Below are 25,414 nucleotides of genomic sequence, written 5' to 3' on the forward strand. Positions count from 1 at the left end.
AAGTATTAATTTCATTCTTTGAGAACGTCATACAATGTGTTTTGATCATGTCCCCCTTCCCCAAACTCATCTCACCCACTCCCACCTTCCTTCCCACCTAACTTCACAGTCCTTCTTTTATTAACCCACAAAATCCAATTCATGCTACCCAAATACTCTTAAACGTGGGGCCTGCCCTACGCTGTGGTTACTTACCAGGCTCTTACCCATAAAGAAAACCGGCTCTCCTTCTCCCAGCAGCCAATGCCAGTAGCTCCTCCGCTAGGGGTGGGATTTTGTGCCTACCTTCCTCCTCTCCATGTTGGGATTTTTGCCTGGCTTGAGCTTGAACAGGTCTTGTGCATGTCACAATTGCTGTGACTTTGTATGTGCACCCACCCATTTGTTTCTGGGGAGGGGGGGATGTCCTTGTAGTCACCCACCTCTTCCTTCACAATGATCCCTGAGTTCTGAAAGGAGGGTTGGGAATGGAAACAAAAGTCCCATTAATGCAGCATTCTTATTTTTCTGTACCTTGACCAGTTGTTGGGCCATACAACGCATGAAGCTTCTCTAATGAGGGTGGAGAGACACACTGTGTCCAGCAAATCGCTCATAAACAACCCCTGTCAATAAAAAAGCCGATGGCCAATGAGCTGAGGCAGGGAAGTAGGTGGGACACTGGCAGGAAGAGAGAGGATTCTAAGAAATAGTGAGGGACTGAGAGAAGACGAACAGACACTGGGAGAGATTCCAGATTGTGCCTGAGGGAGGTGTTGGGAGGGAACGCGGAGGAGATGAACGTAAATCAGCAGGTAGCTGAACTGAAATTAGAATAAAGAGGAGATTCATCCTGGACTTGGAGGCAAGAAACTGAGGAGAGGTAACTAACCATTTGGAAGACATAGCATTGTTTGAATGGGTTAAGTTATGAGCTAGTCGGGGAATGAGCCAAAGCTAATCAATAATTAGTCTCAGAGTCGTTGCTGTTGGGAAATAAGTGATTAGAAGGGGAAAACTGGGTTTGTTTCTTACATACTATCTATGGGTATAGATACAGGTCATTATGAATCTTTTAATAGTATGTTTATTTAGCAGAGTAATAGTAGTAAGGGCATATGACATACCTAGTCACAGGTTCTTGACTTAATAACAGTACCACGAATTGATTATATCTCATGAAGATGGCTTAGATCCAAGGAGAAAGTGGTTGATAGCATCCATCGTATTCATGCCAATATTGTACCAATGGGCACACCTTGCCACAATTATTGTATAGTTGTAGCTCACAAGGCTAAAACCCAGGTCAGAGTGATGATTACTGTACTCCTCCAGCAACCTCCCAGCACTGTCACAGCCAGTCGGAACAGATGGCACTTCTCGGTCTGGGCCACCATGATTTCTCCATGTTCTATGACTCAAGTGCATGGTACCTTAGGAGAGGGTCTTACCGTCAATTTCTGGAGTGTATCTTAGTTAGGGTTTCTCTTGCTGTGATATAACACCATGACCAAAAGCAAACTTTGGAGGAAAGGGTTTATTTCAACGTACAACTCTCAGGTCAGTCCTAACTGAAGGAAGGCAGGACTTGAAGCAGAGGTCATGGAATGATGCTGCTCAGTGGATTTTTCCCTCGTGGGTTTCTCAACCTGCCTTCTTATACGCTGCAAGACCGTCTGCCCAGGAGTGGCACCCTCTGTCATGGGCTCATCCCACACAGGTCAATCACTAATCAATCAGGAAAATGCTCTACAGACTTGGCTGTAGACCCATCTGGATGGAGGTGTTTTCTCAGTTGGCGACACTCTTCCCAAGTATGTCTAGGTTTGTGTCACGTTTACAAGAACTCAAACAGCACAGAAGGTAACCAGGAGCAATGGCATAGACTGGAAAGGTGGAGGATCTATGGAGACCTACTGGCCAACAACTCAAAAAGATGCAACCCGTTAGTCACACTGGGGTTATTACTTGCTACCATGTGGTATCTACTTGGGGTATGTTTACCACCATTATGGGATAGCTCCATTTAAATTCTTTCTGTATATGGACATGTTTTAGGAAGATTCTACGATGGTGGGTTTCCACACGGCTTTTCATGAGGTCTAATGATTCCTCCCTGTATTCTGTCCCTTCCCCTGCCCTCCCATGCCCTACTCTGTTCAGCCCTTCCTGTTCCATCATTCCTGTTTCCCCCCTTTACATCACTGTATTCTACCTGACCCCTCCTGATGGCCTCTTGTTCCTTTTCTAACTTTAATGGTGCTCCAAATGAAATGCACAGATCTAAAGTTTCACTCACATATGAACAAAACATCCACTTTTGTCTTTTTTGGGTGTACGTTGCTTTTTTAAAATTTTTTGTTGGTTCTTGGTGAAACATAACATCCACCACAATCCCACTCACCTCCCAGTCCCTCCATCTCTGCTCTCTGCCCTCGCAACTTCCCCTACAAAAGAAAACAAAAATAAATAAATAAATAAATAAATAAATAAATATTTAAAAACCATCAGTGGAGAGCTGTGGTGTGTCACACAGTAATGTCGTATGTGCCTTTTGGCCCAAATAGCTTTCCTTGCAAATGTCCATTACAGTGAGTCATTGGTCTGGTCCAAGGCCTCTGGCCTCTGCTACACCATCAATCCTGACTCCTCACTGGATTTCCTCTCATATCCTGTTGTTGCCCTGTGTCATGGAGATCTTTTCACGTGCTCCAGCAGCAGTTCATAGATGGGGTAGATGTCGGGGTTAGCTAACTCAAAGTCCTGGATCTGGGTCTGAGGGGTAGCTGAGTTAGTGACCCACACCCACACCCCCAAAGCCAGCTCTCTGGCACTGCCTGGGCATGGGCCACAGCTAGCCTAATGCAGCCCTCAAACATCAACACGGCCTCAGGTGACAGCCCAGACCAAAAACATTTGCATAGCCTTTGGTGGTAACATGGGCCATGGACACAAATAAATCTCTACTGCTGCAGAGCCACAGACCCAGAAATGAAATGGCCTTCAGTGGCTGCACAGGCCAGGACCTCACCATGGTCTTAGGTGTCATCTCAGGCTATTCACATCAGGCTGTTCCTTACCACCAGTGCATCTCCAGTTCTCCCTCTTTCATAGCACACAGACTTTCTCTTTCTGTCCCATCTCTCCACCACATACTTGCTCACTTGAGAGAGCCTGCCTGGTGTGGGTGAGCTTCTGGCTGTCTTCTACCAGGCCCTACCATGTGGCAGCAAGCAGGCCTCTGGCCCTTGTCTGGGTTACTTACAGTGATTTTTAAAGTAATCTACTTGCAGAAATGTTCTAGATGTTTATGATTTTACTCCAGTCTCTTTGAATGATTTTCCTAACATCCAGTTCAATAGTGACTCACCTTTAGCACATCCAAAGCATTCAATTTAATGTTCAAAGAAGCTACAATTCCTCTTTTCACACTTATCATCAGTTTATGTAACACTTAAGTCAGTTGCATGGTGACATTATTAAGCACAACTGTTATGGAACGGATTTATGAACAAAAGCAGTTAACACTTGGTAAGAGTGGGTAAGAGCTGGACCAGTGGGTACCCCCACCCACCACAGGGGCTTTCAGCTGGAGAGCACTATTGTTGAAATTCAAGCAGGTCTTTACATGATTAATCACTCAATCCTAATAATTCTAATGCTCATCCAGCCTCAACAATAATAATGAGTGAGGGCTGACCACTGCAGAAGAAAGTCTCCGGGGACTTAGTTTTCCTCAGGATTACTTAGGATCACAAGTCAGCAAGTAGATGACTCTCTAACTCAGGCTGCCTGGTGCTCTTTTAAACACAAGGTCACGCTGGGTCTAGAGAATGGGCTGTTACAGGAATAGTCATAAATACCCACCAGTGACCTAGGCCATCCAGCCCCCCTGCTTGTCAGCCCTAAGTGCCAGTGTGTCGTGGACTGACTATATGAGAATGTCACTAAGGGCGGGGTAGGAGCTGGTTCAGGTAGCCGCGGAGGCAGGACTTCCTGAAGCTTATAGAGCCGATGGGAATAAAGCAGGTCTGCTCTGGGTGCCAAGAGCCATGGTGAATCTTAGGATAGCAGGAAAATTCAAAGGAGGAAAGGCCTCTTCACAACTCAGGAATCGAGGCTGTCTTTACAGAGGATGTGGCGCCTGAGTGGCTATCAAGTGTAAGCAGATCTGGGGGTGTAAAGGAAGAGACATTCTAGGTGGAAGAAAAAGAAGCCAAGGCAAAGAGGTAGGAAGCAAGGAGCTGTGAAATAACTCAGCTTGCTTGCTAGGACTGGAGGTGAATGTTACCGGCAGTGGGAGGGAGGGCCAGAGGCTACAACCAGATTATAGACTAATGTTTAGATTTAGTTGAAACGTTTAGCCTAGTTGTGCGTTTGCAAAGCCTCATCTCTTCTCTTCACTTGTCTGTAACTGAGACAAGTCACGCCCTCGGGTCTCAGTTATCCAGTGGATAGAATGAGGGTAAAAATGCCATCTGCCTGTCTCACTGAGTTGCAGATTCTTTTCTATGTCTGCAGGAGCGTAGAGTGGTACACAGTGAGGGAGGACTTTACAAGTATTGGCTCATCCCACAACTGAAGTTGTGCCTCACAGGCTTTTAGCTCAAGACATGATAGAGAGTAGCAGAAAAGGGGAAGGGAAGAGGAGAGGCAGTATAAGCCAGGAGGACCGGTTCGGGTAGACAGAGTGGGAGCTACTTGCTGTGGTATGAGGATTTTTAAACATTCTTTATCTTCAGCTACCCTGTGTTTGTTATTTTTGAGTCACTGTGACACTGCGATATCTCCCCAGAAACAACTGGAGGCTGTGTCTCACGGTTTCAAAGGGTTTCCGTTCATCCTGGTATGGAGAGTGGGTGTGTCCAAGCTGCTTAGCTCACTGCTGTTTGAACGTGTAGCAGAGGCCATTCACATCACAGTGGACCAAGAACCAGGAAACGAAACTGGAAACCACCAGGAAGAACATACCCCTAACACCCCTTCCCATGATCTACTTCCTCCAAATAAGCTGTGCCTCCTGAAGTTTCCAGAATCTCCCAAAATAGTGCCACCAGCTGGGACCAGGCACACAAAGCATGAGCCTTCTGGGGGTTTTCAATTCTAGCTACGACTCAGCCTATCTTCCTACCTAGCTCCCAAATCCCCATGTGATCCCAGAGAGTTGTTGGCAGGTGTCCACCAGAAACCCTCATACATACACGATACTGCCTCATTTCATAGGGCACTTGGCCTTCCCAATGCTCAAAACTCCTGTAAAGCTGGCTGCATGTCTACACAAATGAGTCCCTTGCTGCAGTCTCCCATCAGAATTACACATTGCCTAATACCTAACCCCGTGCTGTGTTTTACGAATGGCAGCACATTTTGCTGCTAAATATCAGCTTTGCCTTATTTATCTGTCCGTCTTCAACACTTGCTATACTTGCTACAGAGATAGGAAGGGAGTGGCGGCCGAGGAATGCTCTCTAAATGAGTTCATGAACACATGTTTTCTTACCTTTCCCCTCTACTAATACATCTCTGTTAAATGAAATAACATAGTCAAAAGACTCAATAGATGGTGTTATTAGACTGTGTTACTTAACACACGACAGCTTCGGTTCAGCTGGCTTAGGGCCTGGTGTCGGGGTCATGACCTCCTTAGGGTAGGGCCTAGGATCTCTTCCTGGGCCTAGGATCTCTTCCACACAAGCCATAAGAGGCACCTGATTCTGATCCATCGCATCAAGATGATCAATTTTTTAAACGTGCTGATTTGGGTTGCAGATGGGTTAACAATTTTTCGGTAATTGATTTCCCCCCTACTGACCTTTCACTATACTAAACCCTTTGCCCACACCTAAAAGCATTCCCACCATAAAGCACGAGCAACCAGACGGGCTCCTCCTCCTCCTAGATCTGAGGATCAGTCATCCGGACACCCTGCTTTATGGCTGCCTTGTGGGCCGTGCTGGGTTAATGAAGTCACAGAGACCTGCTTCTAGATGGCCCACTGTCTACCTGCAGAGTAGCCATCACCATAGGAATAGCAAATTGCTTTAAGAGTTACTCTGTTCATTACATGACCTCCTTAGGTTATACAGTTATAGAATTACAGTTATAGGCATATGTGACCCACAAGTGTTAAGAAAAAAAAAGCTCACTGGATAATTTAAAGTTTCTCTGAGCTCTCTTGAGAGCAAAGCACATCACAAAGCTCATTTTGCAATTGTTCAAACTAATTTCTTAAAAAAAAAAAAACAGTGTTTCACTTCTTTGGCAACTGTAAGTGTACTACAATCATTTTCAATAATTAGTGTTTCACTACTATGAAACCTCTAAGGCTAAGTTAGTGCAAATGATGAGTCCCACGGGTTTAGGAATAAAATAGCATTATGATTCGAACACCAGTGAGAAGAATTAATGAAAACAAATACCATTGCACAGGATAGCAGTGTACAAAAGCATTCTGACTCGACATGGGAATTCCAGCCAACACCCTTGGGTTCCAGGTTCTCCTGTGGGAATAGTGGACTGAGTCATCCTTAACTTCTTTTTCTGTGATCTGGAAAGTTAATCTTGCTCCACAAGTATGGAAAACTTTCAAAAGCTTGTATTTCAATTCAATTTATTAGCGAATCAAATGTTTGTTAAATATTTGATCACATTACTCTGAGCACTACCAGTCCTTTATTCATGGAGAATTATTTCTCTATGTTATTCTGATTCATCACATGGATAAAACTCAGTCCACCACAATGAAAGGTCAACAGGACAATGATCTGGGATCCAAACGTGTTTTTGCACGTATGTGTGTGCACATGCACTCGTGCGCGCAGGTGCGGGCGCGTGCACATGCGCACACACACATACACACACACACACACACACACACACACACACACACATCGCTCCCCAATTTATCTTGTCTCTGTCCAACTCTAACACCAGACTCCATTTGGATGTGTGGCCTTTTTTTTTTTTTTTTTTTTTTTAATGAAATGAAGAGGCTGGCTATATTTTGACATGGCAGGGAACACTGAGACCCTGCCCTGGCTTTCTGTCCTTGCTACAGGGAACCCCAGTACAATAGGAGTCATGGGCCTTTTTGAAAACAGTTTTATTGAGGTAGAACAGATGTATTGGGAAAGCACATCTGTTTATTGTACACTATTTGATGTGTGCAAAGCACCTTGATTGATAGCTATGCCAGCAGTAGTTCTGCTGAAACCCAGCTCCCTTGTAAAACTTAACTGAGGAATGCAGTGTCTGGGATGGGGAAATGGCAAGAGAAAGGAACACGAAGCCCTGTCCTGAATCTTTCAAAACTCCAGGCATGGACTGACAGGATGGACCAGGGAAAACGGTGGGATCTGCCCATCTTGGAATTGAGGAAAGGCTAGTTGTGGGCACTAGCCTTCTATTTATGTATTTTTTTAAAATATTTTTTTACCAAATAACTGGAAATATGCATCACCCATTCATTCATGGATGAACTATTTATTCATTATTATTTATTTATACATTTAATGTGCATAAGTGTTTTGATTACTTGGAGGTCTGTGTACCACATACATGAAGCCAGAAAACAGATATTGGGTACCCTGGGACTGGAGTTACAGATGGTTGTAAGTCACCATGCAGGTGCTGGAAAGGGGCCCCAGGTCCTCTGCAAGAGCAGCCAGTGTCATCATTGAGTCATTTCTTCAGTCCCTGTGAAGCCCTCACTGTGGTAATACTGGCAACAGGGAGCTGGGTCAGTCAGATAGGCTAGATAAACCATCAGTGTGGCCGGACCTCTCTCTTGTGGTAAAAACTAGGAAAACAATGAGGCCAGGGTCAGAAGCAAAATCAAAGAGGCAACAAGAGGCCTGAAGGGCTTTGGGTTTGTATTTGAGCCCTCAGGGTCCCTAAGAGACTTTAACTTGCTTTTGCCTTTGCCGCTCAGAGCCTTCCGGTACAGCCGCCTCGCTGGTTCTAACCTCTAGCATCCCTTTGTTTGGTGCCCAACCATGTCAACAGCTAGCACCAAAGCTTCATCCCCAAGCCCCCATCAGGTTCAAGGTGTGTAGAGCAGTGACCGTGCCTGTGCATCTAAGGAAAAGGTCTTACAGGTGATTTGACAAAAATTTGGCCACAAGTGGAAGTGTGTAGGTGTGTGTGAGTGTATACACTCATGCATAGAAATGTGTGCATATTTGCACACGTGCGTACAGGTGTATAGAGAAAGACAAGGTATTTACTTCAAAAAAAATATGAGATAGTCACTTGAAACAAATAAGAAACTAGAGCAACAATGAAAGTCCGTCAACTGTGAGAACAATTCGCATTTGTTTTCGCTGTCCTGGGATAAATCAGGGCCAATTTATATAAATTCCAGGTCTGAATGTTTTCACCCTCCCCACTCCTCCCTCAAAGATTCTCAACTTCAAACCCACCCAATTCCAGACCATTTGGGCATTTCAGGATTCTAATGTTGCTTCTTTATGTCTTTATTGCTCCTTTGATAAAGAAATTGAAAAAAAGAAGAAAGATATGCAGAAGAACAACAAAAAGCTATAATTATGAAGATTCAATTTAATTTTAAAGCTTGTGGACAGAAAAGAAGAAGCTAGAAAGGAAGGGTCCAAATTAATTTAGCAGGGAAGCATTGCATGAAATATTGTTGAAGTTTAATAACCATGCAAAGACAGATGATATGTGTGGAAAAATTAGTTGTAGGACCTCATAATAGTCTATTAATATTTCCTACAGGCGCAAAGCCTTTTTTTAAAAAAAAATAATTGTGACAAAGTAATCTTTTGAAAAAGAAAGAGTTGAAAAAAGAATCTTCAAAAGGAGACAGAGATGATGAAGGCGCAGGGAGGAGAAGGAGGCTGTCAGCCAGGGAGGCTGTGGGGATGTTTGATGTGTCTCACCACAGCAGGCCCAGAGAGGTCCAGCCCAGAGGGGAACTGAAACTGCACAGAGGACATACACGGGCATATCAGCACCCAGAAAGCTAAGAAAACAATGTTTCAGACTTTCTTAGTGATGTGTAGGTGAATCTTGGTGCAAATTGCCTAGTATCCCTGCCCACAAGGTCAATATGGCTGAGCTCTTAGTCATGCAGATTAAAAAAACAAAAACAAAAACAAAAAACACCAGACGACTACAGATTGGTCGGTTGGTTACTGGAGCCCCAACTGGAAAGCAAAGAGGTGTCTGATAGTGCTAGGTTGCTTGACTGTCTCCCCTTGGTCCTAGGAATCGACTGTCATCTAGCTATGTCTTCCTGCAGAGACCCAGTCCTGCTTCTGATTTTACAAAGCCTGGGATTCTAAGAACAAAGGCTCTGAGCGCCTTTCATTCTGCTTTAGCAGTAGGGGAAGTGATTCCGTACACTTCCAGTTCCAGAGAGTATTGTTCCAGTGGAGACTCGATAAATGTGCACTGGATGAATTGGGTTCTGTTTCGGGGAACAAAAAGAGCAAAGCAAAGAAAAATGATACTCCTTAATAACGTGTTGTTCACACTATAAAGCTTTGCACCAGAGCTTTCTCTAATCGTCACAACAAACTTGCAAAGCCGTTGGCATCGCGCCCTTTACTCAGAAGACGTTTCCCTGATTCACCTGGGAACTGGCAGAGCTGAAGGGTTAACTGCCCTGCCTCTAGAGAGGTCTTGCCTGTGGAAGGATCAGAGAGATTGAGATTGACTCCCCCTTCCTTCCTGCAGGGGTCTCCCCTGCCCGTTTTGACTCACCTAGGCTGCCTCTAACTTTGGTCCCAAATTCTTAAGATTGCCTCTGTCTACAAAGTAACTTGGAGCCATTCCAAATCAGCACGGGTCTACCCCAACTCAGCCTCTAGTGTGCACCCCTCTCAGGACAGGAAAACCACCGAAGCATCTGAGGTGGGAACAGATGAGGCAAGGCTGTCAGGAAAGCCTGAAGACACCTGAATTGCACACTCATGGGTGCGGGGTTGTACGTGGCGCCCAGCTCTGATCATTCTGATGAGAGCCACTTGGATGCTTAAAGGGTTCAAGCTTCTTTCTCCCATTTCATCAGTGAGACACAGAAGGCTAACTTACTCTTAGTTCCTACATCAAGCCATGTGTACTTGGCTGGGACAATGGCATCCATGTTTGTCACACTCTCAGGGGGCTATGGTAACCGTGGGCTGTCGAAAGCAGTCTACAGATCTGAGATTTGTGCAACACACTCACAACTAAACAGTTTCAATCTTTATCCTTGCCCCACCAGGATGGAGAATCAAGACCTACACTGTACATCTTAAGCTCTTCAATACTCAATACATTATTATTGTTGTGGTGGGGGGTCTTTTGTTTTTTTGTTTGTTTGGTTGGTTTTTTGTTTTTGTTTATTTTTTTGTTTTAGTTTTGATGTAGGTGTGGTTTGAGGTTAGTTTTTGTTTTTGTTTTTCCTGGTATTGTTTTTGTGTTTTCTTTCTTTTTTAAAGATTTATTTTATGCATATGAGTACACTGTAGTTGTCTTCATACACACCAGAAGAGGGCATCAGATCCCATTACAGATGGTTGTGAGCCACCATGTGGGTGCTGGGAATTGAACTCAGGATCTCTGGAAGAGCAGTCAGTGCTCTTAATGTCTGAACCATCTCCCCAGCCTGTGTTTTCTTTCTTGACACAAAGACTTTGAAGCCCAGGATGGTCTCAAACTCAGTATGAAGGTTGGTTCAGCCCTGAAATATAGTGTTCCTCCTACTTTCAGGCTCTCAGGTGCTGGGACTTAGGGGTGTGCCACAGTTCTTAGCTCAGTAAGTTATTCTGGGTCTATTCTATCAGAGACAATGGTCTGTCGTGCTAACATGGAGACAGGACTGCATGTGCAGCTCGAGACTCACCCAAAGCTTCCTTCTAGTTGCCTCTTTCCACTCCTCTTTTCCATGGAAAAATTGATGTTTTTACTAAGAATATAGAAAGCGCATCACACATTTAGAGGCCTTTCTGTGAGTCTCAGGGACACTGCTACAGGCCACATTAAGAGGACAAGTGCTCTTGACACAGGACCACTTCCAGAAGATGAAAAACCTGTGGTCCATGTAGGGCGATAATGCTTCCAAAGTGCAGTGATTTCTCCTGATAATGAGGCAATGATAGCAATATGGATATCTGAGACTATATAGGATGCTCACCCTTAAGGATTCCTCCTATAGTTTGGATATAAAATGTCCCCCCAAAATATCAGATGTTGGTCTCCTTATCACTCCACTGGTTTTCTGCCTGGCTACAGGAAGTAGCCTCTTCAGGTTCCATATCCCCAATTCTGTGAGTCACAGCTATGTTCACCCCCATTGATTCTTGGAAAAGTCCCCTATGTCTCGGTCATGTCCTCAAGATGCCCCCTACCTCCCCACCCCTGTCTTTCGACCCAAAATTTACCGTGTCTACAAGAAACGCAGGGATAGGATACAGCAGAGACTGAGGGAATGGCCAACCAATAACCAGCCTGACGTGAGACCCATCCCACAGTGAAGCACCAATCCCTGACACTATTCGTGATACTCTGTTTCGATTGCAGACAGGAGTCTAGCATGGCTGGCCTCTGAGAGGTTTCCCCTAACAGCTGACTCAGAGGATGCAGACCCACAGCCAAACAGTGAATGGAGCTGGAGGCCTCTTATGGAAGAGTAGGGGGAAGGAACACAGACCCTGAAGGAGATAGAACTCCACAAAAAGACAGAGTCAGCTAAACTGGATCCTTGGGGCTCTCAGAGACTGAACCATCAACCAAGAACATACATGGACTGGACCCCTGCCGCACACGGGTCCAGCATAGTCTTAATGTGGGTCCCAAACAACTAGAGTGGGGGCTGTCCCAAAAAAAAGCTGTTGGTTGTCTGTGGCTATGTTCTTCTGGTTAAGCTGCCTTGTCTGGCCTCAGTGGGAGAGAATGAGCCTAGCCCCACAGACACATGATGTGCCAGGGTGAGGGGAATACCCAGGGGGTTCCCCTACCTCTCAGAGGAGAATGAGGGGAGAAAGGTGGAAGGGTTGAGGGGGTTGATCGGTAGGAGAGGCAGTGAGAGAAATGGAAAGTGAATAAATTAATAATTAATTAATTTAAAAGTATCTATCGTATGTTGAAAGTTTAGTCCACAGCTGGTGGTGCAATTGAGAGGATGACTGGATCAGGAGAGTGCTGGCTTCAACACTAGATTAACCTACTGATGGCTAACTGAAGATGCTACTGGAGGCAAACTGGAGTGAAGGAAATAGATCTCTTGGGGCCTTTGAAGAGCATATCTTGTCCCACACCCTGTTTCTCCTCTTTTGCTTCCTGGCCACCATGAGATGAGCCACTTTATTCCACTACAGTATAATGGACAGCCAGCCTCACCTTGGGCCCAAAAGCAACAGATCCAGCCAACCACGTGCTGGAATCTCTGTTGGAAAAGACAGATAAAAAAAAAATGTGGTGTGTGTGCACAGCTACAATATGACCTTTAAGTGCAGCGATCCTGCCTAGCCCTGAAATTTTATCAAAAGTCTTCCTGAGGTGTGGCATCAGATTTGCATTTTTATGTAACATGCGAAGTTTTTTTTTTTAAAAAAAAGAATATTCTTAGTAGGCTATTCAGTGATAAAATTCTTAAGGCTAATACATACACAAATTAGAATTATCGAGAATAACATCCCATGTAGTCCTTCATCTAACATTCACTGGGAGCCTCCACTAAGCACTGAGAAGATAAAGCAGATCAGACTCGGCTCTGGGGGGCCATTGCCTAGCTGTAGAGAACAAAGAATTCAATAGCATCAGGTTAAGCACCCAGAAGTGCTCCTGCCCTCCATGGCTTTCCCAGAAGCCTCCCTCTTTCTGGGAAACCGTCTTTCTTCTCTAGGTTTTACGCTTGCAAGGGGAGCAGCTGTTGTATGGATCTTGCCTTTGTGTTGTTTAGACTTTTGTGTAATGGAACACTCAGAGAGCAGTGGCAAAAAGCATCCATGGTTTCTGTATTCCAGCCTGATCTTACCCAGGTGGGTCTTTGGGTCTCTATCTGGACACATTGATGATACTGATGGATGGCTGTTCAACTCTGCTTCTTGTGTTTGGTCACTTGGCTGGTTGTCAGTGGGGGTCGGGGGTGGTGGCAAGAAAGACTGGGCCACACATCCCTCAGTATGGAACAGACAAACCCAAATTTGTTTGCATGTTGGTGAAAAGCATCTTGAAGAACAGGATGAGCTTTTAAGTGGGGTGCTTAGAACTGGAAAGGCTGCTACGTATGCTGCATTGTATCTACCCGAAAATGAAGGCCACAGCCAACCGGAATACCAGGGTGAGGAAAAAGACTTCACCTCCTATTGGAGAAACACTAAAACCAGGAATAGTGAAAAGGTGGCCATTTCTGCCATCAGCCACAATGTCTCTGGCCCAACCGGAGGTACGTGCTAAAACTGGGCCAGTCATCTCTCTCTCCCCGTAACAAGCTTCACTCACTAGCCTAGGAGCAGGTACCTGATAACTACTGTTTTAATCAAAGGTCTTCATCAGGCCTTCTCTTCTTCTGGTCAGAGAGCCCCGTGTCAGTGTGTCTCTGGTAGGAAAATGTTGAGTCCAGAACTGTGAGCAATGTTCTCACCCATCCCACAACCCCACCATTGACACAGAAGTTTCTGTTTTACTTCTTGGTTGATAAATTCATGCATGCATATAATGTTTTGATCAAACCCATCCCCCGTTCTCTTCACTCCAACTCTCCCCTTACAGCTACCATCACCATTTCCTCCCAATTCCATGTGTTCTTTTTGTTGTTGTTTTTTTTTAAACCCATAGAGTTAACTTACTGCTGCCATTATATGTCTAAGTGATGGCCCTCTGTCTACTGGAGCATGGGTAGCTTCCTCCGTCATATCCCTGAAGAAAACTCTCTCTCCTCTCCTCTCCTCTCCTCTCCTCTCCTCTCCTCTCCTCTCCTNTCTCCTCTCCTCTCCTCTCCTCTCCTCTCCTCTCCTGGCAGTTACCAATTGCCAACAGCTCCTCAGCTGGGGAGTGGGGAGCTCTAATCTCCTTCCCAATCCCTGCTGAGATTTTGGCCTGCTTTGAACTTGTGTAGGTCTTATGCATACAACTCCAGCTGCTGTCAGTTCACATGTGCAACTGTCCTGTTGTGTCCAGGAAATCCAGTTTCACTGTAGTCCTCCATTTCCTCCGTTTGGATTCCTTTAGCTCCTGTCTTTTCTATGAGTGCCAAAGCCTTCTAATTAGTTGACTTTTTTTTTTTTATCTAAACTAGATTTTGATATCTATAGCCAAGTGTGTTCTATAGCCAACATGAGGCTAAAATCATATTTGTCTAGTGGAGGGAATATTTGGCAATGAGAAATGGTGAGCCAGAGGCCATTGTTTGGACAAGTGGAGGTGCCTGGAAGAAACTATTAAACCATGAAGAGTGATATCAGAAGAACAAACATAAGTAAACAATAACTGTGTCCAGAGAGAGATAGTTGCTTTGTTGATGACTGGATTCTAGAAGAGAACAGGGGGACTAGAAAGGCATTTGGATCACAATGAGGTTTTAATGACCTTATAATATTTGATATCTAAGAATTCAAATTTACTTTCGAAGACGAGAAAATATTTTTAAAACCGAGACTGTCATCATGAAATCAATCTGGTGATGAGAAAAATGGTGGATTTGAAGAGCGACAAATAAAATGGATCAAGAGATAAATCTTGAGACAACGGGACCTTGGTTTGAGTCTGAAGAAAGTGGCACTGAAGGAAAGAACAAAGAATATGCAAGGCAAGATTGAAATGGAAGGGAGGACAATGTACAGAGCAGGAGAAGCCTGGTATGAAGCCAGATGTGGGATTCTGGATGACAGACATATATCATGGCAGATTGTATCTATGATACAGTCAGCCAAGGCTAGAGAAAGCTCAGACTGAGGTTGGGGCCAACGATCTTTATATAGAAATCATCAACCAGTTATCAGATATCAAAGGACGACCCTCTACAAGTTGTTCACTGTGAAAAATGCCAAGAATGTCAGAATGCACAGAAACATCTCCTGGACTGGGGCTGATATGAATACTGCTGAACTGTTAGTAGCAAAGAAGTCAATGAGGAAAGTGCTGCTTGTGTTCTTACAGGCATAGTAAGAAATGGGAGGGCAACTTGACTTCTAAATGAATGACCGAGAATGAACATTGAGACAGCGGGGTTTACAATAAACCCCAAGGCCCCTGTCCACAGACTTACAGGTTCCTGAAATCTCCCTTCAATAACGTCCCTCCATGTTCTCAGTTCTACCATACAGTTCATTTGTGGTTGCTGTTTTTCACAGAACTGAAGGGAGAAAAAAAGAAAGCAAGAAAGAGTTCAGAGTTTGTATTAGTCATCTGAGGAGACGTATTCAAATCCTCACCAGAATCAGAGTTATAAGAAGCCTCTAGTGTCTCCCACCACCCCCAAGGATGGCAGCTTGAAGGAAATCATTTGGCAAGGATGGAGGGGCGTGATTCACCAAGATTGAGAACCAAGTACTGCCTCTTAAGAAGATTTATACAGACGTTCCCACCTCGGGGACAGAGCAAGTCCCTAGAGCAACTGGAAGCCAACTGGGAACCTTGGGGATGGAGGAGGCCAGGAGGCAGGTGGGAAGACCCAAGGCAACAGTGGCTGGGCAGAAATGGAATTCGTGTCTCTAATGTCCCCTGTGCCTGCCTATTTTCATCTTTATAGAGCAGCCCTTCCCTGGCTTCCCCAATCCCCCGTTCTCTTTTCTTTCTTCCTTTCTTTAAATGCAGTCTAATCCCGAGTGTGAACTGATGTAGTTTGTGTGTTAGGGGGGGGAAAACTCTCTTTTTCTGCCTCTTTTTTTCTTCTTCTTCCCCTGGCCCAGTTCATTATTTTTCTTTCTTGTCACTCAGTGTGATAGGTTGAACAGAAGTGCACAGATGAGCACTGAAAACGGTGTCACAAGGCCTTAATCTAGTCTTTAATGCCTGACTTCAGAGATGTCATTTATCTTCTAACTGCAGCAGGCATCCACCAACTTTATCTCTAATAATATATTGATGGATTAAAAGGGTCGGGCAGGAGACCGGGCTGGAAAAATTGCTTATTGACATCAAAATACAGTGCCCTCAACCTGATAAACATGGAGGGCTCGTGTATCTCCCAGAATAGTTGGCGTAGCTATAATTTTTTTTCTAACATGTTTCCCCAGGTTCATGGGGTGGTCCAGTAAAAATAAACAAATACCAAACATTATTTCTGTGCTGACATGGCCAGGGAACACATAAGATATTTTAGGAACACATTTTCGATGTCAGATTTGTAAATACACCTTCTTTATTTATGACATGTTATAGCATATTCTATGACAACTTGAAACAGGCACCCATAGTCTTGGCAGCATCCAGATATTCTCCCTGCAGTTTGCTGGGGCAAAGGCTCCTGATAGCACCTGATTGTGCTTTTGGACAGTTGGGTAAAAGCAAGGCTATTTCACCAGGGAGATGCAGCCAGTAATCTCAGAATGTAAATGAAGTCAGCCTTTGAAAAGCTCTCCCTTGTTTATTGTTCTCTTTATTTCATTGTGTGGCTGGCAAAGACACGTTTCAAAACATAGACCCTTATCCCAAGTAGGCTGTGCTCACACAAGTCTGTTTTAGAATAAACCAAAAATATAATACACAACTTCTAACCCAGGCCTAGTGGGTAGCTCCTAAATTATTTTCAAACCTTCCTTCTTTTGGATTGAATTTTTGACTCATTTTATTTTTAGTATACAGATTATTAAGGATGCTCTCCTGAGGGTTTATTTATTTATTTATTTATTTATATAATAAAGTCCCATTTGGTGGTTTCTTCCTGTTTTGTTTTGTTTTGTTTTGTTTTTGTTTTTTTAATGGAAGGGCCCTCTTCAGCTCAACTTCCTTTGTTTTGAAAACAAGCTCCAAAAATGTCTTACTCAGTACTAAGTCAAACAGGGACAAGTGACCCTATCTTTTTAAACTACTGCATAATGTATATTTTTTCCTAAGTATAGGGGTAATATCGTAAAGGTTGTCTGGTAGATGTGTCTGAAGTCAAAGAACCCATTATTCCAGCATTTTATACATTTTAAAACCTGCTCTTACTGAAGACACATGCATCTTATTCAGAACCACCCGAGCTGGAATGCTAGACCTTGGTGTCTACAGGAATCCCAGAAGAAAACTGTACAGTGGGCTACTGAGTGTCCAGGCATGCCCATGGCTAAGCTCACAGATGGTTACCCACCACAGCTGTGGTGTCCAAACAAAGGGGTCTCCCTCCTTTACAGCAGTTTTCCATCTACAAAATAGATAAAAGAACTATACCATTTTAAAGGGAAGTTATGAGATCCAATGTGTTCACAAATAATGACTGACTAATGATATCTGAAACACATGTTGAGTTCTCAGTAAGTTTTCTCTTGCTATCATTATCACCGTTAAACCGATTGATGGGCTTGTAATGATGTCTCATTCCAACAAAAGGATGACTTGAGACTTGGTCATGTGAGGAAATTATCTACTACATTCAAAATATGGTAGGAAGAGGGATAAAAGGGCATGGGGAGAATCAAGGAAATGCCAAAATAAAATCTGCAAACATTGGCAAGTAAAGTAATAATAGATTCAGTTTACAGGACACTGATATTCTAGCAGGATCAACTCCAGGTCAGTTTGACATTAAGACCAGGCCCTCAATTCCAGCATTTCCCTTTTGCCCAACACAGACTGTAGCAAACATGGTTCAAAGCTGCTACAATCTATGAGCAGAAGGGAACTCACAACTTGATGTACCTACCACCATCTGACCTTTTCATCTTCTTCCACCCAGGCAGATGCCCATAGTTAATCGTCCCCAACCTTCAACTCTCTAATCCAGAATTTTACTCCTTTACACTCTGCTTCAGTGACTGTAGTAATAAAGAAATTATTGATTCTTGGTGCTGTCCTCAAATGGAGTCAGCCCAGGATACAACAATAAACAAACCTAGATATCCTGCTCAACTATGAAAGGGTCAGTGCACTTGAAAGTGGCTGCTTGCATGGTAGATGATATTCTTGGAACTTCCAGTTGCATGTCTGTTTTCAAAATTTTTGTGAAGTTCAGATTTCACACCTTTTCTCCAACAATTTAACTTTAACGTGAATGAATTTCTAATTAGAGAGAGAGAGAGAGAGAGAGAGAGAGAGAGAGAGAGAGAGAGAGAAAAAAAAAATACAAACCAAGCTCATTTCTGGGTGGGTTTGGCCAAAAGCAAAATAATAATAATCATCACCATCATCATCATCATCATCATCATCATCATCATCATCATCATCTGTGTGCAGATTAATACTATAAGCCTGCTGTCTAGGGTTTCTTAACTTTCACCTTTGACCTTCACTGTAACTGCATTATGATAACATGAGGAAATTGAAGCTCACCAAGGACAAGTCACTTGTCCATCATTACATAGTAAGACAGTAGCAATGTTAAGATCCAAAACCAAGCCTCATGTGCTGAGTCAAAGGTTCCAAACCACTGATTCCACTGATCATGTTGTAGTGATTGAATATTATAGTGACGAATCTGAAGTCTGGGGTTTGATAAGGCCATAGGGAAGACAGCTTTTCTATCTAGCAAACTCTGTCTGTGCAAAGAAGCACATGGAATCTGGGCATAATAACAAGACCCTTGAGCTTAAGCTAGAAAACTCAGTTTCCACTGGTAAGATTTTCCTTGAGAATGATCATTTTTTACTTTTAAATTCACATGTACTGCCCAGAGACTTTAAAGGTTCTAGAACTTTATTTTGATATCCAGATGGTCCTGAAAATAATGGACATAATTTTTACATGCTCCTAAGAACTGAAGGCTTCTGGGTAGTTAAGAGGCTCTATGTTACTGATGATAGCATAATTATCAGAAAATATAACTAACCATGAGCAGTTGATCTCTTCTTATCTGATAGTATTAGAAGCCCTTTCATTGAAGCAGAAGGACATGTGAGAATTGGTCATGAAGAGCAGCAGGGCTGATGGCAGTCATAGCTGCAAAAGAGGGTTCAGCTCTGCAATCATAGCTGCAAGGGAAGTTTCAACCTTGCAGTCATAGCTGCAAGGGAGGGTTCAGCCTTGCAGTCATAGCTGCAAAGGAAGATTCAACCCTGCAGCCATAGCTGCAAGGGAAGGTTCAGCTCTGCAGTCATAGCGACAAGGGAAGGTTCAGCCCTGCAATCATAGCTGCAAAGGAAGTATCAACCCTGCAGTCATAGCTGCAAGGGAAGGTTCAGCTCTGCAGTCATACCAGCAAGGGAGGGTTCAGCCTTGCAAATTCAGATGGTACAGAAGATTATGGTGACAGGCTACGTAGATGGAAGAACAGGTGCCAACCCATGATGGATAGGCCAGAGCAGACTTGTGATGAACAATAAAGTTAAACACCAGAGGACAGGGGATCAAAATACAGACTAAAGAACTTAGAAGAACAGGGCTGAGAAGACTAGAGCAAACAAAACAGAATTTTAAAATAAGTTTAAAAAAAGCAATAAATATGATTATTCATAGTTAAAAGTAAGAAAATGGTATTTTAACACAGTAATATCAAATCTACTAATAAAAGAAACAAGATGTTGGAAAGGTTTGGAAAGGCAAAGCCTAGCTGGACATCTTCAAAAGTTTTCTAGAACATTCTTTTAGCTACCTATTCCTTGTGGAAAAGCTAGTGGTGATATCACTACACAACTTTTAGCTTCTTTCTCAAAAGTCCAACCTTATTGCCTCATGCCATCTCTTTCCCATTTATCGTTGATGGAATTTGGTAAAATGCCCAGTCAAGATTATTTACCACAGCGTCAGCTCAGCCCAAATGGATTTAATCCAACAAAGACAAGGCTCCTGGTTTCTCTCTGGATCACTCACCCTGCTCTGTCCAGAATCTTCCTCACATTATCTTCATTTTCCCTTTACTGTAGAGAGACCATCAGCATGGCCACTACTCAGCTGGAAAGTGGGGTGCAATGTCATTTGATGCTTCTCCTATTTGCTGATCAGGCAGAACAGGGGAGCAGCCATCACCACATTGAAGACTCATGGCCCCATGGTTTGTTTCACCCACACACTTAGATTATATAGTAAAACTCTTGTGTGTTTACAGACCCAGTAGGCTAACCTTCACAAGCACCCATTGCTGGGGGTTCTCTTTGGGATGTGGGGTACTTGGTGGTTCCTTATCTCCAGTTTTTAATCCTTTACTGCCATCTCAGGACAAGCAAAAGTCCCCACAACACTATTACATATATAATTTCTTTGCACTATAATTCAATTAAATATAAAAGGCAGATGCCATCTTTAAAATGATCAAGAATACAAACTTAAATAAATTGACAAGACCACTAATGACTGATCAAAAGAACATGGAGATTACAAACACAGTTTATACAAAACTGAAAGAGAGTGAAGAAAATAAATAAGAGGAAAGAAAATAGTAGAGAAAGTCTAACTAATAGCTTTTTTTCTAAAATTGATAAAAAGCTAGATTCTCCAGATTGAGGTGTCACAGTGATCCTCAAACAAAGAAAATTAAAATGTATTCATCATAGACATACCCCAGTGAGACTACAGAAAATCTGTAGCTTAAAAGAATGTCTTAATGGGGTATGGCTTTGGTCCTACCACTCAGGAGGCAGAGGCAAGTGGACCTCTGTGAGTTCAAAGCCAGCCTGGTCTACAAAGTGAATTCCAGGACAGCCAAAGCTATCACATATCATACTTCTGCTGGTGGTGCCTGGGCACCATTGGCACACTGTTCAGGGGAGGCAAAACGAGGTTCAAAATGGGCAATCTATGCTTTCCTTCAACAGACCAGAAGGGGAAACAGTGGAGTCTGGGATGAATGCTGTGGTTCCCCAACCTCCTCTGTGTACCCAGGAACAGATGGCATACCACTGGGAGTCAGGAACAAGCACCCCCAGTCCACGCTTCTCCTCAGGGCATCCATGCACCAGGCATGGTTGATTCAGAGTAAGTGCTGAGAGGGCCTGGAGGAGAGAAGGCCTTCCTCTGGAGTTTTAGGTATTGTTTTTTCAGATGAAGGCCTTCCCTGTGGCAATCCTTAATGAAGAGATAGAGGTTACTCTCTTCTTCACTCTGGTTTATTTGATGGTGGATGTGAATGTATACACTTTATTCAGGGTGAACCAGGGATTAAATACCTTCTGTGGAAAGGAATACTCAGGAAGAGAAGGTCATTGGCTGACCACAGGGAAAGGGAGTGCGGGGAGTGCATGGGCGGGTAATCTAGATACCTCAAGTGTTTTTGCTACAGGAACCAGTGTCCATGGTCCTTAGTGAGATGGAGTGATTATGTGTCCCAGAGCAGGTAGAGGCAGGGAGGGAATGGCTCCACTTCTGTTGTTCTCAATTTTGAAATTCCCAGGGTTTGAGCTCACTCAACGTTAACACTCTTATGCCTGTCTGGTAACAAGGTCCCACATGCCCTACAATGCAAGATCCCTTGGATGGGATTTGGAAGGGACCAAACCCCCTTCTTACAACCGAAAGGGGTTTTGCTTGTGTTTTCCCACAGGACCAGCCTAGGCCTATATGAGTTCCAGCCAGAAATGTCCTGACTACCCTACCAACCAAAAAGATGATGGGCCTCTGTAGTGGCTATTCCTGGTTGTCAACTTGACTATATTTGAAATGAACTACAATCCAGAATTGGAAGGCTCACCAGTGAACCTAATCTGGAGACTGGGAGATAGAAGTTTCTGATCTGGATCTTGGTATGGAGATCTTGAGACACAGTGGTGATTGAATCCAGAAGATTAAGACAGGGAGATCTCCGAGTCCAAGGTCATCTGGGATTAAAGGTGTGGTGGCACACACCTTTAATCTGGGCTACACCTTCTGCTGGGGACCATATAAGGACATTGGAAGAAGGGAGTCTGGCTCTCGCTCTTTCGCCTTCTTGTGGTGTGGGACTCAGCAACTGCTAGATCCTTGAACTTCCATTCACAGCTACTACTGAACCATTGTTGGGATTTGGATTGCAGACTGTAAGTCATCAATAAATTCCTTTACTATATAGAGACTATCTGCAAGTTCTGTGACTCTAGAGAACCCTGACTAATACAGCCTCCATCATCAGCCACCAAACCCAGATACTAATGCACATGCCAGCAAGATTCTGCTGAAGGGACCCTGATATAGCGTCCTCTTGTGAGGCTATGCCAGTGCCTGGCAAACACAGAAGTGGATGCTCATAGTCAGCTATTGGATGGAGCACAGGGGCCCCAATGGAGGAGCTAGAGAAAGTACCCAAGGAGCTGAAGGGGGCTTCAACCCTGTAGGTGGAACAACCATATGAACTAACCAGTACCCCCTGAGCTTGTGTCTGTAGCAGAAGATGGCCTAATCGGCCATCATTGGGAAGAGAGGCCCCTTGGTCTTGCAAACTTTATATGACCCAGCACAGGGGAAGGCCAGGGCCAAGAAGTGGGAGTGGGTGGGTGGGAGAACAGGGGCAGGGGGAGGGTATGGGGAACTTTTGGGATAGCATTTGAAATGTAAACAAAGAAAATAATAATAATAATAATAATAATAATAATAATAATAATAATAATAATAATAAAAAGATGATGGGCCTCTCACTGACAGATCAAGGACAAAGGAGGCAGAGGCAGTAGTGGAGGTAGAGGAGACACAACCCCAGAGAAACAACTCTCCTAGAAGGGCACCTGTAACCTGGTAACTGCTGCCAAGGCTATGTGCCTTCCACGAGCTCTCCTCTCCTCTATTCTTATGGCTGTTCTTGTCATTCATACTAACTTTGCCACTTTCCAGCTTCTCTCTGGCTTTCCCAACACTTACCACGAGAGATTCTTTGCTAGGGAGACCTATAACGGACACAATAAAATCACAGGAACCCAGAATTGCCCAGAATTGAAGGATGTCAGACCAGATTGCGATCCCTCTACACTTCAATTCCATCTCCACCACCCACAGCCCTTTCTTCTGCTTTCTTTACTGAAACACAGGTGAATGCCTCTAGAAGGCCTCCATATACAGCACCATGCTCACCAACCTTAAAACTCATTTTCAGCTTCCCTTCCGAGAACCCTGGAATGAATGTTGGCAAATGGGAGTCGTGGGTAAGTTCTACCCTAATGGCTATGCCAAATACCTCGCAGCATACCTACATGGCTCCTGCCAGCTTGTCCCTGTCTCCAAATTACTCTTCACCCATGTTAATATCCTTCAGCGGGAGAATCAATCTCAGGAGGAGTTCCAAGCTACACTTTCCTGGCCATAATACATCCAATATGAGGTTGGCCTTCTTCCCTAACCATAACACCCCAATGCTCTTTCTCTTCCCTTTCCTGACCACCGTTAGCATCTGTTCCCATAAATGTGAACCTCATGATCCCCTTCATGAACCCCATGGGTCCTTACCCACAGGAAAATCACAAGACATTCCTTTTTTCAATCTACTCCTCCCCTTTGCCTTGTAGGACCCTCCTCAAGACCTTATTCTACATGTTCCCATTATGTCACCATCACCAAACCATTATGTACTAACCACTCCCCTGCTCTTCTCTGGTGTAAAGGCACTACCAGTTTCTGCATTAAACTTTTCAAGGTTTCTATACCCCTGTAATGACCCCCACCCATGATTTATCTCTACAAACCTGAAGAACTCACCTTATGGCTAGGAGGAAACTGAAAGGAGGGAGAGAGAGAGACCTTCCTCCTCCGCTCATTGGACTGGGCCTCACTGTCTCATTGGCATGGCAGGAATTGCTGGAGCAGCCCTCATCCGAACACACCATCTGTCCAGTGACTTCCAGGACAACCTTGACCAGGCAATGGCTTTCACTGCAGACAGCCTTGAGTCCCTTCAATGCTAGACAACCTCCTTAGCAGGAGTTGTTCTCCAGAACTGGAGGGCCTTGAACTTACTGCCTGCTGAACATTGAGGGAGTTGTGTTTTGCTGGGGCTGGGGAGAATGTTGTTTCTATGTCAATAAATCCATGCTGGTAGAACAAGACATACAAATGCTCAAAGATTTCTGGCGAGATCTCTGGACATGCTATGATCCCAACACTCTTCCTCATGGTGCTCAAACCCCTTGGTAGCTTGGATTCTTCCCCTGCTTGGCCCCATACTAGCCATTGGAGCCCTGCTTCTCCTGGCACCCTGACTCATCCAATTTCTAAAACAGCAGTTGAGAAGCTTTACAAAAATCACACTAATAAAGGTTTTGCTCTATACCAAACTGTTCCCAACATAGGAGACAGTTATTCCAATGACACCTCTCCCTTATAAAAAACAAAAGGGAGTTGTTGTGGGGCAAGTGGACCATGCCATCAAACAGAAGAACCAAAAACCAGAGAAAGAATGAGAGGAGAGAGAGAAAAAAAATGTCTTGTAGTAATAAGAAAGGAAAGGCTGGTAAACTACAAAGGATGGCCACACAGCCCAAGAGCAAACTAGTCCCTGGCAAACATAAAGGCCAAGGCAGATGCTTATGGAAAACAATAAATATTAAATCTACCAAAATTGACACTTAAAGACAAAAATATATTTTTTAAATAAAAAAGAATTAAGGAGGGGAGGAGACAGGGGAAACGGGAAAGGGAAGGAGGGGAACAAAAGAAATAGGAAAAATGGAAATGATCTTTAAAAATAAGCAAATAAACGACCCCTGCCCAGGAATTATATTGCATAGAAAATTTAGTGGGAGAACAAAACACAACAAACTCTGAAATGTTCCAGAGGAGGGAAGATGAAGACCACAGAGGAAGGAGAACAGCGAGTGCTGTCGGGATGAGGGAGGGGGTAGCTGAGTTGTTGGAAGCTCTGTCTTCCTTGCTGGACATCCTCCCAGCAGGAGCACTCACTCACTGTTCTCTAGCAGGAGCACTCACTGTTCTCTAGCAGGAGCACTCACTGTTCTCTAGCGGAGCACTCACTGTTCTCTAGCGGAGCACTCACTGTTCTCTAGCAGGAGCCCCCACACACTGTTGTCTGGGTGCATTTGTTTACTTTGGTTCCTTGGTTTCTGTTTACCAACTGAACACATCTTCCTGAGAAAGTTTTGAAGCCTACCATTTGGCCAAAGCCCAACAGGACTGTGATAAGTTTACCAACTTAAATCATCTGCCTACCTTCAAATCCTTATATAGCCATATCAAAGCATACAGGACCCCACTATTCCTCTCTGTTTCTTTACAGTGGCCCAGGAAAACACAATTCTACTGGGAAACTGTTATGACATTATAAGAAAGAGGTTAAAATAAGAAACATGGAAAATAAGCAAGACTTGGCAATATATAAAGACTATATATTCCCTGGAGCAGAGTAAAACTGAATATTCCACTTATCCATTGCTATAACCTTAAAAATACCCCAATTGTGTCTTATATTGTTACTTATAGGCCAAGAAATGAAACAGAA

This window comes from Mus pahari, chromosome 10 (assembly GCF_900095145.1).
Source record: "Mus pahari chromosome 10, PAHARI_EIJ_v1.1, whole genome shotgun sequence".
Lineage (NCBI taxonomy): Eukaryota > Metazoa > Chordata > Mammalia > Rodentia > Muridae > Mus > Mus pahari.